This window comes from Mesocricetus auratus, unplaced genomic scaffold (assembly GCF_017639785.1).
Source record: "Mesocricetus auratus isolate SY011 unplaced genomic scaffold, BCM_Maur_2.0 Super-Scaffold_100027, whole genome shotgun sequence".
NCBI classification, from domain to species: Eukaryota; Metazoa; Chordata; class Mammalia; order Rodentia; family Cricetidae; genus Mesocricetus; species Mesocricetus auratus.
In genome coordinates this window covers 8,495,355-8,511,176 of record NW_024429208.1, presented here as the reverse complement: position 1 = coordinate 8,511,176, position 15,822 = coordinate 8,495,355, and the positions used below count along the sequence as shown (strand labels likewise).

General features: G+C 49.6%; 1 long non-coding RNA gene across 3 annotated transcripts; it reads right to left on the bottom strand.

Annotated features, from left to right (window-relative positions):
• Window positions 1-3,177: 3,177 nt before the first annotated feature.
• LOC121134243 lies at window positions 3,178-12,385 on the bottom strand. Of its 3 annotated transcripts, none has more exons than XR_005871300.1 (3): window positions 11,770-12,385; window positions 6,122-6,230; window positions 3,178-3,493 (listed from the first exon to the last, which is right to left on the bottom strand). It is a non-coding gene; the product is annotated as an uncharacterized LOC121134243 (long non-coding RNA). The 3 variants fall into 3 exon arrangements; XR_005871301.1 differs by lacking the exon at window positions 3,178-3,493 and adding an exon at window positions 3,511-3,746; XR_005871303.1 differs by lacking the exon at window positions 3,178-3,493 and adding an exon at window positions 3,511-3,746 and having other exon boundaries at window positions 6,134-6,230.
• Window positions 12,386-15,822: the final 3,437 nt, after the last annotated feature.

The following is a 15,822-nucleotide window of genomic DNA, read 5'->3' as shown; positions in this document are numbered from 1 at the left end:
GTATGAGACAGAGAGGGCAGGGCATGCTATTCAGGAAACAGAACCCTTATACATATGGTCTGTCCCCAGAGGGGTCCTGCCTGGGGGACGAGAGTGACCAAGAGCACAGAGCCTAGCGGGCCTCAGAGTAGAGTTTCTCAGCTGTCTCAATGCTTCTGACTGCATGGCATGCCACAAGGGTTCTGTGGCGGGGTCAAAGTCCTGGCTGGCAGAACGTTTGGGCCATCAAGCTGGAAGCATAGAGCGGTGGCAGAAGGCATGCTCTTGACCAGGTGGACTACAGGTGACAGCCACCCCTCAAGCATGAGATGCAGGCACAATCACGTCAGCAGGGCGGTCTATGTCACCAACTTGGATAAAGACCACCAGGCAGTAGGCAGGTCCTCACCTGGTGTCTGCTGACCTCTCTGCTCTTCTCCGGGGCCAGACTCCCCTCTGCTTATCTTCCCTGACCTAGGCCCCAGGGCAAGGACTGTGGCAGACTAGTACTAGCATGGGGACACTTGGGGCATGCTGGTCCCCTGGGAGCCATATTGGACATCTCCCGAGCCTGTCTCTTTTCAAAGTCCCGCCCCGCCCCCTCCAACACAAGCTGATGCTGCTTGGCCACCAGTGCCATGGATGTCCTCAGGAGAATGGGGAGTGACCCAAGAGGAGCACCCAGGCTGGGATGAAGCCTCAGCAGTCTCAGCGGCATACATGGTGAGGACTATGGGACCCAGGGCAGCGCATGGCCAGCTGGCTGTGCAATCAGTGGGCACTTCCTCTGCTGGTTAGTGACCCCCTTTGGAAGGCACAAGGATGAATCTGTGGATGCAGAAGTTGCCCGAAGAAGCATGATTGGGGTCAAGAAAGGCCTGTCTCCTTGGCGGGAGCAGCAGGACCCGGCCAGACCAAGACCTCACTCCACAGAGAAGTCGAGAAGGCACCAGTTCCTGGTGGAATCTCCTGGTCTTCTCCCCCATTTCCTCCAGGCAGCCACAAAACCAAACCGGCCATTGCCATCTGCAGACAGCTGGGGTCCTGAATAAGCATGGCCCCCATAGGCTCGTATATTTGAATAGTCACCAGGGAGTAGCACTATTTGAAAGGATTAAAGACTGTTAAAGGAAGTGTATCATTAGGGTGGGCTTTTGAGGTTTCCAAAAGCCCAAGCCAAGCGTAGAGACTCTTCCTGCTGCCTGTGGATTCATATGTAAAACTCTCAACCACTTCTCCAGCAACAAGTCTGTCTTCCTGCCATCATCATCCCACCATGATGATAAGGGGCTAACCCCCTGAAAATGTAAGCAAAGCTCAATTAAATGCTTTCTTGTATAAGAGTTGCCATGGCATGTGTCTCTTCACAGCAGTAAAACACTAAGACAGCACCATGGAGCAAGGGGCAGATGGGGAGGTGGTAGTGTCCTCCGTGCTGGGGGCACCGGCCTGGGCACACCAAGAGAGGACAATACCAAGGCTTGGCTCTGCTGAGACCCAGAAAAGGACTGGCCACTGAAGTGAGTTCTGAAGCAACAAGGAGTAAGTCCAGCCTGCAGCTGTCCCAACTCTCCGGTGGGCAGATACTGTACCAAGAACAGAAAACACTCTTCACACAGCCACCCATACCGACCCACTGCAGGCTTCCAGAGTCAGACACCCAAGGAGCCACTCCTGTTGGTATCTGACTACTCCACACCAATGAAATAGCTAATGAAAAACTGGAGTCAGGCACTGGTGGCGCACGCCTTTAATCCCAGCACTTGGGAGGCAGAGGCAGGTGGATCTCTGTGAGTTCGAGGCCAGCCTGGTCTACAAGAGCTAGTTTCAGGATAGTTAGGGCAGTTACACAGAGGAAACCCTGTCTTGAAAAACCAAAAGGGCGGTGGTGGCACATCCCAGCACTTGGGAGGCAGAGGCAGGAGGATCTCTGTGAGTTCGAGGCCAGCCTGGTCTACAGAGTGAGTTCCAGGACAGTCTCCAAAGCCACAGAGAAACCCTGTCTCAAGAAACCAAAACCAACCAACCAACCAACCAACCAACCAACCAACCAAACAACAACAACAAAAACCAAAACCAAACAAAAAGCTGGGAAAGAAAAAGCAAAATTTCAAACTGATTTTGGCCACTCACATTCTAATGAGTTTTGAAAACAGCCCCAGTGACCACACCAGACCTATCACCGTGTGGTGATGTAGGAAGTGACACCAATTACCCTTCAGAAATGGGCTTTATGAAGAGAGTGCTTCCTGGCTATGATGGCTGTGATGTTCTTGGTTGTCAACTTGAACTAAACCCAACAGCTGGGGACACCTGTGAGGGATTTTTGTTTTGTTGTTGTTAAATCATTTGAAGTGGGGAGACCCACGTTTAATCCAAATCTCTTGAAGTGGGAAGACACACCTTTAGTCTGGGCCACACCTTCTGCTGGCAGCCTACGTTAAGGACATGGGAGAAGAAAGCTTGCTTTCTTTGCTAAGGACATGGGAGAAGAAAGCTTGCTTTCTTTGCCTGCTTGCTCTTGCTGGCAAGTGTCTCCCTTCACTGGCATTAGAGCCGACTTCTTCCGGATTCTGGTGTATACTAAAGACCAACTGAGACATCCATCCAGCCTTGTGGACTGAAATAGATTCTTAAGGACTTCAGTTTGTAGACAACCATTGTTGGATTAACTGGACCACGGCCTGTAAGCCAGCCTAATAAACTCTCTCTCTCTCTCTCTCTCTCTCTCTCTCTCTCTCTCTCTCTCTCTCTCTCTCTCTCTCTCTCTCTGTGTGTGTGTGTGTGTGTGTGTGTGTGTGTGTATACATAGGCATTGTGAGACCATTATGAGAAGCAGCCTGAAGTAAGAGTATGGCAGAATTCCATGAAAGCAAGATGCTTGGGGTAGGGGTGGAGCTTTCAGAGATACCCATCGAAGGCATACTCTGATTTTTATATCTTTGGGGGACTGACCCTGTTTCCCCGACACCCCTCAGTCAGTAGAGATGTGTGCTCTCAGCAGGGACTGTCCCTTTGTCTCAGGGGTCTAAGTGCAGAAATATGTGGTGCACATGATCTGAGTACCAGCTCTTAAAGTAGAAGATCTATGCTGTTGAGTGACAAGACTTTTCCAGGGGAAAGGCAATGCTCACATCTATTCACCCCAGATAGGGTGGATAGGAACAGGCCAAAGTACAGGTACCACCAAAGTCCAACTTGGTGAACCAATGGGTTTTATTTGGGCTGCTTACAGTAGGGTGAGTGAGGGGTCCTTACAGGAGCAGAAATGGCTCAAAGACAGTTGCATCACCAAAGTCCACTCCAGCGCGGATGACAGCTCACAAGGCTGGGGGACCTGGAGCACACTGTAGCCTGCAGGCAGCTCAACCAGTTGGAGATGGTCCTTTCCAGGCGATTCTGGTCTAAGCCTCTTGCAGGCAACTAGGATGGTTTCTGCCTCTTCCAGGCAGCTGAATGAGTTGTCTTACAGCATTGCTTGTCTGAGAGTCTTCGCAGCTCAGCTTCCTTCTGTCTGAAGGAGCGGGGGGGGGGGGATGATAATTGCTTTTGTTGCTTACTCTGGCAGGGAGGAGCCTAGTGTGTCTGGTCAGTTTCAGGGACTTCCTGAAACTACTTGAGTTGTTTATCTTCCTGTTACATAACACATGCTCTCATAGTGCACCTGATGTGTAAGTACATCCCATATGTGTGACAGTCCCCCGTAAACAGTACTGTTCGACTATTAACAGATTGTAGTCTTCACAGACATTCAAATGACATGGATTCTGTTAAAACAAAAGTAACAAGAAACCCAGTGTTACATTCTAGTGGTTTTGTTTGGTTAGTTGGTTGGTTTTCCGACATGGGATTTTTATGTATTGCTTTGGAGCCTGTTCTTGAACTCACAGAGATCCACCTGCCTCTGCCTCCCGAGTGCTGGGATTAAAGGCGTGTGCTGCTATGTATTTTAAAGTTGACCCTTTCCTATTGTAGTGAAAGCATATCTAATACAGTCTGGGGATGCTGGTTGGGTTCGTTTTCTCTGCCAGTTAAATAATTAAACAGCAGGGGAAATCTGGAGGGCAGCAAATGGCAGCAGAGAGACCGCAAGCACCAAAGACTCAATCAGCAGTTGGAGAAAGACATTTCTTGAGCACGAGGAAACAAGCTCATGCACATGCGCACACAAATATACAGAGCACAGAGAAAAAGACCCTCTGTGTTGTGGCGTTCGAATCCACTGGGAGGAATCCGAGACTTCGCCTCAGTTCAGATTCAGATTACATGAATTTATTCTTACTGCTTGCAGAAGGACCCTAGCCTTAGAGCCAAGCTGCAGACCTCGAGGAAGTGGGGAGTAAGATGGGGTTCTAAAGGGGACATCAGAAAGGTGTGTGTTACTACTATCCATGGAACCCACAGCTGGGCAGGAAACTGGTCTACTTCCTCGGCTGTTCCTCACTTTCCCGCTATATAGTAATAAAAAGGCCATTCCATCACTTTCCCATAGCGATAAGCAGGTCTTACAGAAGCAAAGACAGTGGCCAAAGCTTCATAGCACATTATCCTGTTCTTATCTCGCTTGCAGGCCAGGAGGATCTCCCAGGCACTCCAGGGAAAAGGTCAATGGCCCGTAAGGGATGCCTGGCTCCCTATAAAGTCTCGTTAGTCATCACAGGGGACCTGTGTAAATCCTAGCTCTGCTATGAGCACTCTAATGACTGGGATAGAGCAGTTCATTCCTGGGCAGGCAGAAACACGGTGCCATCAGGTTAGGGCTGCCTGCCACATCCCCACTGTGCAAAGTAGAGGGGGAGCTCAGAAAGCCATAAAACCCAACTTCTTCCCGAGGGCCGGGGGTTTGAAGCCTCTGTAGAGTCACCCCCACCCCAATTCAGGGTTGGTCAGTTTGAAGAAAGCTAGGATGGTTGGTTGGCCCAGAACTGTTATGTGTCATGTTGGTCCAGCCTTGGACTTGTCGAACCAGACCATCAGCAGAGCGGCTGCCAGTGGAACTCGGAGTCTGCAAGACCTTCGTTTTAAGCTATCAGGCTTCTGTCTCAAGTCAGGAGAATGAGGAAGACGGCCATCTTGGAAATTCGATACATGACCACTACCAGGGAGGTCTGTCTACCTCCTAATCTCTCATATCAACAGCCTCAGAGAACTTAATCACTTTGAAGGTAAAGCATTAAGAACCCTTGAGACAGTATTTTAGTTATGGTCAGGTGCATTTCACTGAAGGGACCAGCCCATGACAGGCTGCAGAAAAGACATGTAGGCCTCTGCAGCACATGTCTGACCTTGCTGGGTCGGCCCCAGTGACTAAGAGGTCAGATGCCCTGGCAAGGAACCAATCAGAAGTTAGCTGGTGGGGTGCAGAGCATAGCAACTGCCCTGGGAGGGCCTATGGGCCATAACAACCAGTTGGCCAATCAACACAGGACAGGTTGCCCAAGCCCAGAAGTGCGCCAATCCTGAGACTGTTGCGTACCCCTTACGATGCCCTATAAGGTCCCTGCCTTGTGGTTTGTTGGGGTCTTTCTCTAGCCATCCACCACTGTGAATGGGTAAAAGGCCCTAGCTAAAGGGGATAGCTTGTTAAACAACAATAAAAGACTCTTTGCTTTTGCATCGAAATGGGCTTCTTGGTGGTTTTGGGGTTTCAGAATTTGGACACAACAACACAAAATCTTTTCTTATGAGACCTATTTTTCAATAAGTCTTATACATTTATACCTTATACACTATAGCCCAGTCATTTGTTAGGTTCAAAGAAAAAACACCAAACACTCGCAAAAAAAACAGCAGGCCCACTGACTTGGTCTAAAATGACAGTCTTGGCTCAGCACAAGCTGGACTATATGATTGCTGGTGGCACTCATTCTCATCATTCCCCAGGAATCTGTGAAATGGGTTTCACTATTGAGGTGAACCTGTGGTGCATACCAAAGCCAAGCCTAAGCTCCAGATTCCTCTGGTGCCTGTTGATACCAATGGGGCATACCAAAGCCACTGCCTGCCCCTCCAGCCCTCACCCCCAAGCCCATTCCCCATGACCTTAAACTTCCAGGTTGTTCTAGTTCACAGGATCCCCTTCCCCCACTCTGAAGCTACTGGTTTTTCTTTATAACCCAAGAGGCTTATCTATAATAAAAACCTTGTTTCCCACCCAATGGATTGGACGGTTCAGTGGCTTCTCTGCATCCTTGCTTATATCATGGAGGGCACTTATAGATGTAATCACTGCATGCTCATCAAGAACATACCTGGAAAATAAAAGGAGGTGATACCGCTAATGGTGTCTGATGGTTACTCGTGGGTCATGGGACATTTTGTTACAAACTGTTAGGGGCTGCCCACTAGAGATGACCACTCTTAGATTCTAGCCAACTGAAAGTCTTTATTCCAGCCAGCTGTAACTACAATAAGTCCCAAGTGTTGGGGGACCCAAGTGTAGCCCCAAGGCTTTTAAAGGCAAAATCCATGTCTTGAAATACCACTCTACAGCTGCAGGGGAGGTTTACAGAAGCTAAGGCAAGGTACTGGGGCATCCAATTATGAAACTGCCTGAGGGCTGAATAAGTCCAATTATACCAAGTTTTATTCCCTGCTGATGGGACTGTCCTAGGCAGAACGTCAGGAAGCAGCCACAACCCCCAATTGGTTTGAGTTTTTAAAGGCAAAAATAACAATTGTGATGTATGTATGTATGTGTATGTATGTATGTATGTATGTATGCATGCAGCTCTGGACATCTGCAGCAAGCAAGCATTTACAGAAACATACAGCAGGGGTAGTGGTCAGGCAGTTAACCTTTAGGTCAGGGTCACATTGTATAGGGATTTATGGCTGTTCTATGTGACCAGTGAGGCTGTGGCTGGTCTACAGGACCAGAGACCAGTGTACCCAAGACAGCTTTGGCAATTAAAGTTTCTCAGGAATAGTTTCAGAGACAGCATAACTATGGTTCAGTAGCCCACTACAGTTGAACAAGACCTCAGCAAGAATACAAGATGGAGGAAGCCCTGCACTGTCCTTCCACCACAATACAAGAATGTCAACTTTAGTCACACAACAGAGAATCGGAGTCTAATAACTGCCGGTTTGCGAATACTGCTGGTTATGTTTTAAAAAGTAAATTTTATGGCCGGGCAGTAGTGGTGACACAGGCTTTTAATCTCAGCACTCAGGAGGTAGAAGCAGGCAGATCTCTTGAGTTCAAGGCCAGCTTGGTCTACAGAGTGAGTTCCAGGACAGCCAGGACTGTTACACAGAGAAACCCTGTCTCTAAATAAATAAATAATAAATAAAATGTCTTCACTTGTGAATTTCTGATCACATGTGTGTGTGTGTGTATCACAGTGTGCATCTGGACGTCACAGGACAACTCGTGGGAGTTGGTTTTCCCATTTGCCACGTGAGTTCTGAGAATCTAGTCGCTACGACAGGCTTGGTGTCAAGCGCCTGGATCTGCTGAGCCACTTTGCCAGCCCCTAAACCCGTTCCTTCCTTTTTCTTTGAGACAACGCTTCTCTGTGTGGTCTAGACTGTCCTGGAATTCACTACGTACACCAGGCTATCCTCAAACTCACAGAGATCCTCCTACCTCTACCTCCTGTGTGCTTGGATAAAGTGTGACACCATATCTGGCTATTGATTTTATTTTTAAGAAATCAAAGTTTTATTAAGAGGAACAGTAACAGCTCCCTGAAGCAGGAAGGGAGTCTCCCAAGTGAATTTCCTTAGTTCATATTTTAGTTAGTGTCAGATCCAAAGGGTACCACTCCCCCCCCCCCACACACACACATTTGGGGCAGCTCCCTGACTCATCGAAAATTGAATCTAGACCCAGCTCTGTAAAGATGTGTTGCTTTGCCTGCCTAAGGCACCTGCTTGGTCTAATAACTAGGCAGCAGAGGGACAGACAGGGTTGGCAGATAGAGTAAATAGGAGGAGGAATCTCGACTTGAGAGAGAGGAAGAGAGAACGAGGGAGAAAGAGAGATGCCCTGGCCTGGGCCAGCCAACCAGGCAACCACCAGTCAGACAAGGAGGAAGCAAGAAAAGCAGGATGTAAGAAAGAAAAAGAAAGATGGAGGGAGGGAGGGAGGAAAGGAGGAAGGGAAGGTGAAAAGCCCCAGGGCAAAATGTAGATGGAAAGAAACAGGTTCAACTGCTATAAGAGCTAGATGGACAAGCGTAAGATAAGGCTGAGTATTCATGACTAATAAGTCTCCACGTCATAATTTGGGGGCTGGTGGACTAAGAAAGCCTGCTGCACAGCTCAGCCTGGACTACAGGAGGGTTTCTGGTGGCTAGATAAAATCCAGCATTCTTCAGAGTCATTTCCCTTACCTCCAACAACAGTGACCTATGCGTCTCCAATTAACCTATACTATATGTATCAAGGCTCTCTCAGTTCCTGCTCACAAGTAATCGTTACACATTTCAAAGCCCCCACCCAGCTACTCACCCTCAGGAATCTAGGCTCCTGCTGTTAGTGTTCAGGCATCTGTACTGGCCTGGCCTTGGGGTTCTGACAGGATTCGCCCCCAGCTGCGGCCACTGAGAGCACCACTGTGCACATTCATGACTTTCCCTTTTCAAAGGGCCCTGCCCACCTCCCATCTCCCCTCTCTCCCTCTCCCTCCATCCCTTCCTCCCCCATTCCTCCTCTCCTTTCCTCTTCTCTTCTCTCTGACTCTGTCCCTCCCCCACTTTCTCTTCAGCTGCTCCTGTCCCCAGAGGCCAGTCCTCCTCCCCCCCTTTCCCATTCACTTTCCCTCAATAAAAAACCCCTCCACCCAAGCTGGTGTCTTTCTCTCCAACACCGACTTTTAAAATAGTGCTGTTCTCACTACGCTGCCTCTGTTCTCTGTCTCCTGTTACTCTCTCCCTTCTCGTGAAGATACTCTTACCCTTGTCCAGTCCACTGCCATGCTCAGTCAGTCTTCCCCAAATATCTACAATAAAAACTGACCCCTTACCATACCATGGAGCAGTCACGTTGTCAGCTTATACACTTAGGTCTTTAGTGAAGTCTTGTTAGATTCGTTTTCTTTTCAGTCTCATAATTAATTCCTTAATTTACTATGTTTTATCTATTTACTTTTTCAGATGAGGACAAGTGAAGACAGAGGCAAAGGCTACTATATTTAATGTGGTCAAAAAAAAAAAAAAGCCACCCTCCAGCAGGGCAATGGTGGCACACGAAGAGAAAGGAGGATCTCTGAGTTTGAGGCCAGCCTGGTCTACAGAGCAAGTTCTAGGATAGCCAGGGCTACACAGAGAAACCCTGTCTTAAAAGAAACAAAACAAACAAACAAATCACCCTCCAAACACTCATATCGCACACACATATTTTTAACGAGACATACCAAAAATAATGAGCAATGTTTTAAAAAATGAATGCAAAATTAAGAGGGCCACATGTTTGTTCTCACGAGATTGAGAACCACACTACCCTGCACTGCCTCAGATGCTATTCTGAGTTTACAAAAGGCTGGCCAGATAGGATTTTCTCCTGGGGCACCAAAGGCACCAAGAGAGTAACACAGTGCTCCTCAGGGTTCCGTGTGTCACAGCAGATGTCTCCTCCACACTCTCATTGCTCAGCAGCACCCAAGGGCTCAAAGGGCTGCAAAGCCATCCAAACTGACAAGGCCTGTCACATCATAGCCTAATAGCCCAGTCGGCCCCACGGAACCACAAATGTCTGGGCAGGACTCTGAAAGACAAAGCCAGGAACCAAACGGCAATCGGTAACAACGACTCACAAAGTGTTACGGGACTCAGGCAATCCCTACAAGCCATGCTCTGCCACCATCCTAGATAAACAGATTCAAAGACCTGAATTAATTGTGAGAAGCCCCAAGCTGAAGGGAAGGCAAACTGGGAGGTTTGGGGGGGGGCGGTGGAAGGGCATGGCTGGTGGGGGGGTGAGGGGTGGAGCTGGCTGGCTCACCAAGAATCCAAAACATAATCCAGTTTCTCATCTCCTTCACAAATTGGAGTGTGGGAAGATGGGAGAAGTCCTTGGGATAAAGTGACTCCAGCAACCGTGTGGGACTCTTCAATCTTTCCTCTCCACCTGGGGTCAACCTGCTGACAAAATGAGTCTTTTCTCCCAGCCACGACTTGCCCAGTTGTCATCAGACTTGTTAAGGTCACAGTCCCTAAATACCAGCACTGGGCACTCAACTTCAACAGGTCAATTAAAGAGACAAAGTCACAGTGGAAAGCAGAAAAAGAGATCTGATCAGTGTGGTCACATCAAGAAGAGGAACAAAGAGGTCCAGTGACCCACCCTCCCCCTTCCTCCAGTCCATCTTTGGGATCCTGACATGAGGTTTAAATAGAAGGTAAGACAGCTAAGCAGTCTTGGTCGGAGGTGTGGTCCCGCCCAGCCCATTACTGTAGTCATCTTCATTGTCTGGGCTCCAGCCCTTCCAGTAAGGTGGCCTGAGAAGTTGTCAACATGGTGTGAAATCTCTTCCTGGCAGACAAATTCCCTTCTGGGTGGCACCAGGATTCAGCCTTTTCCTTCCCCAGCATGAGATTCCTAGGGAAATTCCATTTCTTGGGATCTTTGTCTCTGAAGGGAAGGGTGCAGTGCCTTTTCAACACCCCCTCCGGCTTCCACCACCCTCCCCCAACCACAGAGACAGAGTTTGTATAACAGTCCTGGCTGTCCTGGAATTTGCATTGTAGAACAGGCTGTCCTCAAACTCACTGAGATCCGCCTGCCTCTGCCTCTGCCTCCCGAGTGCTTGGATTAAAGGTGTGTGCTACCAATGCCCAGCCCGGAACATCTTTTGAAAACACACACACACACACACACACACACACACACACACACACACACACACACACACACACTCAAGATCCTATCAGAAGCAGAGCAGCCACCTGTGAAGCTGAGGAGTTCCCCTGCCAAGTACAGGTCTAGACTTGGCAATGGGAATATTTATTCTGTGACGTCAAATATGGAAATCTGTAACTTTTTTTTGCAGGGAAGGGGTTTCGAGGCAGGATTTCTCTGTGGCTTTGGAGGCTGTCCTGGAACTAGCTCTTGTAGACCAGGATAGTCTCTGAACTCACAGAGATCCACCTGCTTTTGCCTCCTGAGTGTTGGGATTAAAGACGTGTGCCACCCCCGCCCAGCAAGCAGTAACTTTTAAAACATATTTTTAATAGGTGCTCACAGAAGAGACTTTGGACTTTTGATTATTGTTGGGATTGTTAAAGACTATGGACTGGTAGGATGGCTCAGTGGCTAAGAGCACTGGCTGTTCTTACAGAGGACCTGGGTTCAGTTCCCAGCACCCACGTAGGGGCTCACAACCGTCTGTAGTCCAGTTCTAAGGAACCCAAGCCCTTGGCTTCCACAAGCACAGCACACACAAGGTACACAGACAAAACATTCATACACATGAAATAAAACAAAATAAAAATCAAAGTGATGTGTTTTGGTGTCTGATACTAACAAAAGGTGAAGTTGTTGAGATCAGATCTCATTGTTGACTTAATGAGATTTAGGATGACCATGAAAACACCCCTCTGTCGGTGAAAGCTTTTCCAGAAAAACGTAAAGAGGTGGGAAGACGTGCCCTGAATATGAGTGAAACCATTCCGCTGGCTGGGTTCCTGGACTGGATCAAAAGGAGAAAGAGAGCTGAACACCAGCATTTCCTTTTCTGCTTCCTGACTCAAGGAAACATGGACAGCCACCTCCCTCTCCTGCCACCAAGTCTTCCCCATGGTAGACTACACCCTCAGAAGGAGCCAGCGCTTTGGAAAGCCGAACCTGTCCCTCCGGAAGTTGCTTTTGTTAGGTAACTGTTACAGCTGGGTCGTGAAAAAAGCAACTAACGAGTGAGACTAAGCCAGTGAGACTCCCGTTTCTGGGGCTGAACTGTGGCAGCTGCCACGAGGATGGTCAGAGGTCCCACAAAAGCCAAACTTATGGTTCTGGAAGGCCACTGTGTTACGGTTGTTAAGGCAACAGAAAAAATACACTTGGCTTTGTGACCTCGCAGACTCTGTACTATGAACTCTTCCTTCCTTGGGAGGCTAACTCAGAATTGATTACTTCAGGCTGGAGGTGACTCAGAGCGAGGCCAGGGACAGGAAGGGTAGGCGGGTCTGCTGGGGCTGGGGAGCACACAGTCTGAATGGAACTTGTGGGACTAACTTGGCAGAGGGATGGTCAATAGGGCATTCTCTGACTTGCTGGGAATGGCATTCTGTGGACTCTTCACATCGGGGCTAAGCTGGTGACAGTGTCAGGGCTCTGCTATCCATTCACGGTTGGTACCCTGGGTCGGTGGTGGGAGGAGAGAGCACCTGGCAAGCATGAACCTGAACCCAGGCATGGTGGTGCAGGCTTATGGGAGCCTGAACCCAGGCATGGTGGTGCAGGCTTATGGGAGCCTGAACCCAGGCATGGTGGTGCAGGCTTATGGGAGCCTGAACCCAGGCATGGTGGTGCAGGCTTATGGGAGCCTGAACCCAGGCATGGTGGTGCAGGCTTATGGGAGCCTGAACCCAGGCATGGTGGTGCAGGCTTATGGGAGCCTGAACCCAGGCATGGTGGTGCAGGCTTATGGGAGCCTGAACCCAGGCATGGTGGTGCAGGCTTGTAATCTGTGCCGGACAAGTGGAGACAAGTAGACCCATGCAGCTCTCTGGGGCTCAAAAGCCAGCTAGTCAACTTAGTGTCCCTGGAAAGTTCAGACCCATGACACTGTCAAGGAAAGAAAAGAAGGAAAGAAAGAAAGGAAGGAAAAGAAAGGAAGGAAGAAAAAAGACGTCATCTGAAGAATAACACATGAGGTTGTCCTGCCTCCACATGTATATGTGCACGTGTGCATGCATCTAGGCGTACTTACACACACACAAAATTAAACCAGATGTAGCAAGGTGATGAAACAGAGGGAGGGGGAGGAAAGGGAGGGAGGAGGAAGGAAGGAAAGAGGGAGGAGGGAAGGAAGGACAGAGGGAGGGAGGAAGGAAAGAAGAAATTCTTTTCAAAAGAAATTGGTTGCAAGACCAAATAACCAGCCTTGCATCTGTGGGACTGCCAGGAGCCCCCTCCCCACCCCCACCTCTCCACAGCCTCCCCCTACTTTGCCGGCTGAGAAGCCCTTCCCCCCACAGCCTGGTGGTGTCCCTCCTTCCCCACCTCCCTCCCCTGGCCACCTGGTCTGGGGCTTTCCTCCTGGTTCTGGCTCTGGGGTTTCCAGACCACCAACCCTTGAGTGGTTTCCTCTGTGGCCTGGTTAAGAAATTGGCAAAGAAATCCAACCTAACCTGGTCTACACGCTGAATTTTAGGATAGCCAGGGCTACATAGAGCTACCCTGTCTCAAACAAAACAAAACATAGTTACCCCTTCCTTATAAGGCTCCAGCACCAAATAAAGTACAATTCCACCAAAGTCATCCCAGAGAAATCAATGAATTTTTTGGGGGGGATTACTTACAGAACATAGGTGGCCCCAAAGCAGAAACACTGGAAAGTCTATACCTGTCATGGATGCTGCCTTCCCCGTAGCTTCATAGACAGCTCCCTTCCAATAAACTCCCTGGCCTGTATACTCTAGAACCTCCCAGAGTCATGTGCAATTAGGGCAAAATGACACACAAATGGCTGGAGCTGAGTAGCTGGAATGTCAGGTGCCTGTCTAAAGACCCTCCCACCCCCCTCCTATGACGAAACATCAGCTGTCAATGGGCCCTACTGAGGACAGGGCTTGCATGCAGTCACAGGTGACCTAATTGCTCTGGAAGACTGATTCTATGACACCAGGCACCTGCACCGGTACCACTGTGCATTAGGGATATTAGGGAGGGAGCGGGGCTGTTTGAAGCATGAAAAATTTGCAGGAACCTGAGAGCTGGCCAGGGATCTGGTGAGTCAGGTAGCCAGAGGATCCCTTTACCTAGGTAACTCAGGCTCCAGGCTCCCATCCAGCAGACACACCTCTTGTCACACAGGTATGGAAGAAGGCGGGGCCTGGCCAGGTGAAAGCTAGCTGGAGGGTGCAGCGTCACCCAGGCTCTGGCCCTGGAGGCTGCTGGGAGGTGCTCCTGGGCAGTCCTCAGAGCTGGGAAGGTGACTGTGTTTAGAAACAGAAATTTCAATGGGAACAGATAAGAGTCACCATGAAGTTCCCCCGGAGAGGCTGGGACCCCATGTCTACACTTAGGCTCTACAAGATAAGGAGGCTCAGAGCATAAGAAAATGGCTGACCATAGGGCTGAGGGAACTGGAGGAATTAAGAAGGAAGGAGAGTCATCAGGTCCCACCCACATGGTGATCGAGACTGCTACTGCAGAGAGCCCTGTCCACTGCCTAGAGGATGGACTAGGACATGATCTGAGCAGTGGATGGGGGGTATGTGTGTGTGGGGGTGTCATTCTGCAAAGAGGAGCTGGTGAGCAGGGACTCCTGGACTCCTTGGAGAAAGGGGTGTGGGCCCCCAGGTGTCCCTGCCAGCTCCAGAGCCTCTCCTCCACTACTGCTTCCTCTTGGCAACTGTGGACTGACTTTCTCCCCACCCAGGGAAACACCGGCACCGGCCTGGGAACACCTTGCGGGGAATACATTGCACCATACGCCTGGCTGCCACAGAGAAAAGGTGACCCCTCGCTGTGCTCACTGGTCCTGGGTCTAGCATCTGACAAGATGGCATCTTCCCCACTCCTGACTCAGAACTGGGGTGGGACTGTGGGAGTTCATAGCTGGTATCCACTCTGGGACTTCTCTAGAATGAGGACAGGGAGCAGCCAAGGCTACAATTTGTTCCTGACCTGTCCCTGGATCCGGGACAAGTGCTGACATGAGCCCAGATAGAAACTGCACAAGGGGGCTGCACTTTCTGGACCACCCCAGCTCTGTCACATGACACCTGTGACCTGGGAGTCACGTATGTGCCCTTCTGACATGGGGATGTGGCACAGCCTCCTGTCTGACTTTGCAAACCCAGCATGGAGGTGACGGGTCCAGAAGGCAGGCTCTAGTTTGTGGTATACCACATCAGAATGGGTGAGGTCTCAATTCCTTCTGACCTTTTTGTCTTGTCTGGAACCTTCTCTCAACCCAACAGAGTCACTGGGCTCCCACTTCTTCCCCATCTGACAGTGCTGCACACAGTAGGCCCACACTCCCGGCCTCACCCAAGTTCTGTATTGTGTCAAAGTGTCACTGTTTCATGAGCATTGGAGGTGGCTCCGAGAACGTATGGCGGCCATCAGTAAGGACTCTGGGAACCTCCTCTGTCTCCGTCATACCCAGGAAGGGGGACTTTGAGAATTAGGATAAGGATGCCTTCATGAGCAGCCCTGTATGCTGCCCTGAGGTCTTGTCCTGAAGATAACAGTGGTCCTGCGCACACCCTCACTGCTGTCACACTAAACACACGCAACTGTCTCAGAAACTGCGAAGAACTTCATCCGGAAGGTGCCAAACTCACCAACCTTTCCAGGTTTAAAAGGCAGTTCCATTTGCCAGGATCCGTCATGACAAATGATGCCTAGCAAGGGTGCCACACCGACTCTGCGCATGCTCTGACCTCAGTCAGATTAGACATGTGATGCACCGTTTATCTAGGGCATAAGCAGGCAGAACTGGCTTACAGGGACCCTTGTATCTGTGCCAACTGATGTAAACCAGCATCATGCCACGATTCTTCGGGAACTTAAAGGAAAACTGTAAGAGCAACACGACAATAAATTGTTAGGACTACAAATTATTACAAATGTTTTATGAGTATGACAGGAGAAACCTGGGTATGGCTGGCCAAGGCACTGTGGAGAGCCAGGGCTGGGCAGGTGAAACCCTAGTGAGGTCTATCTCAC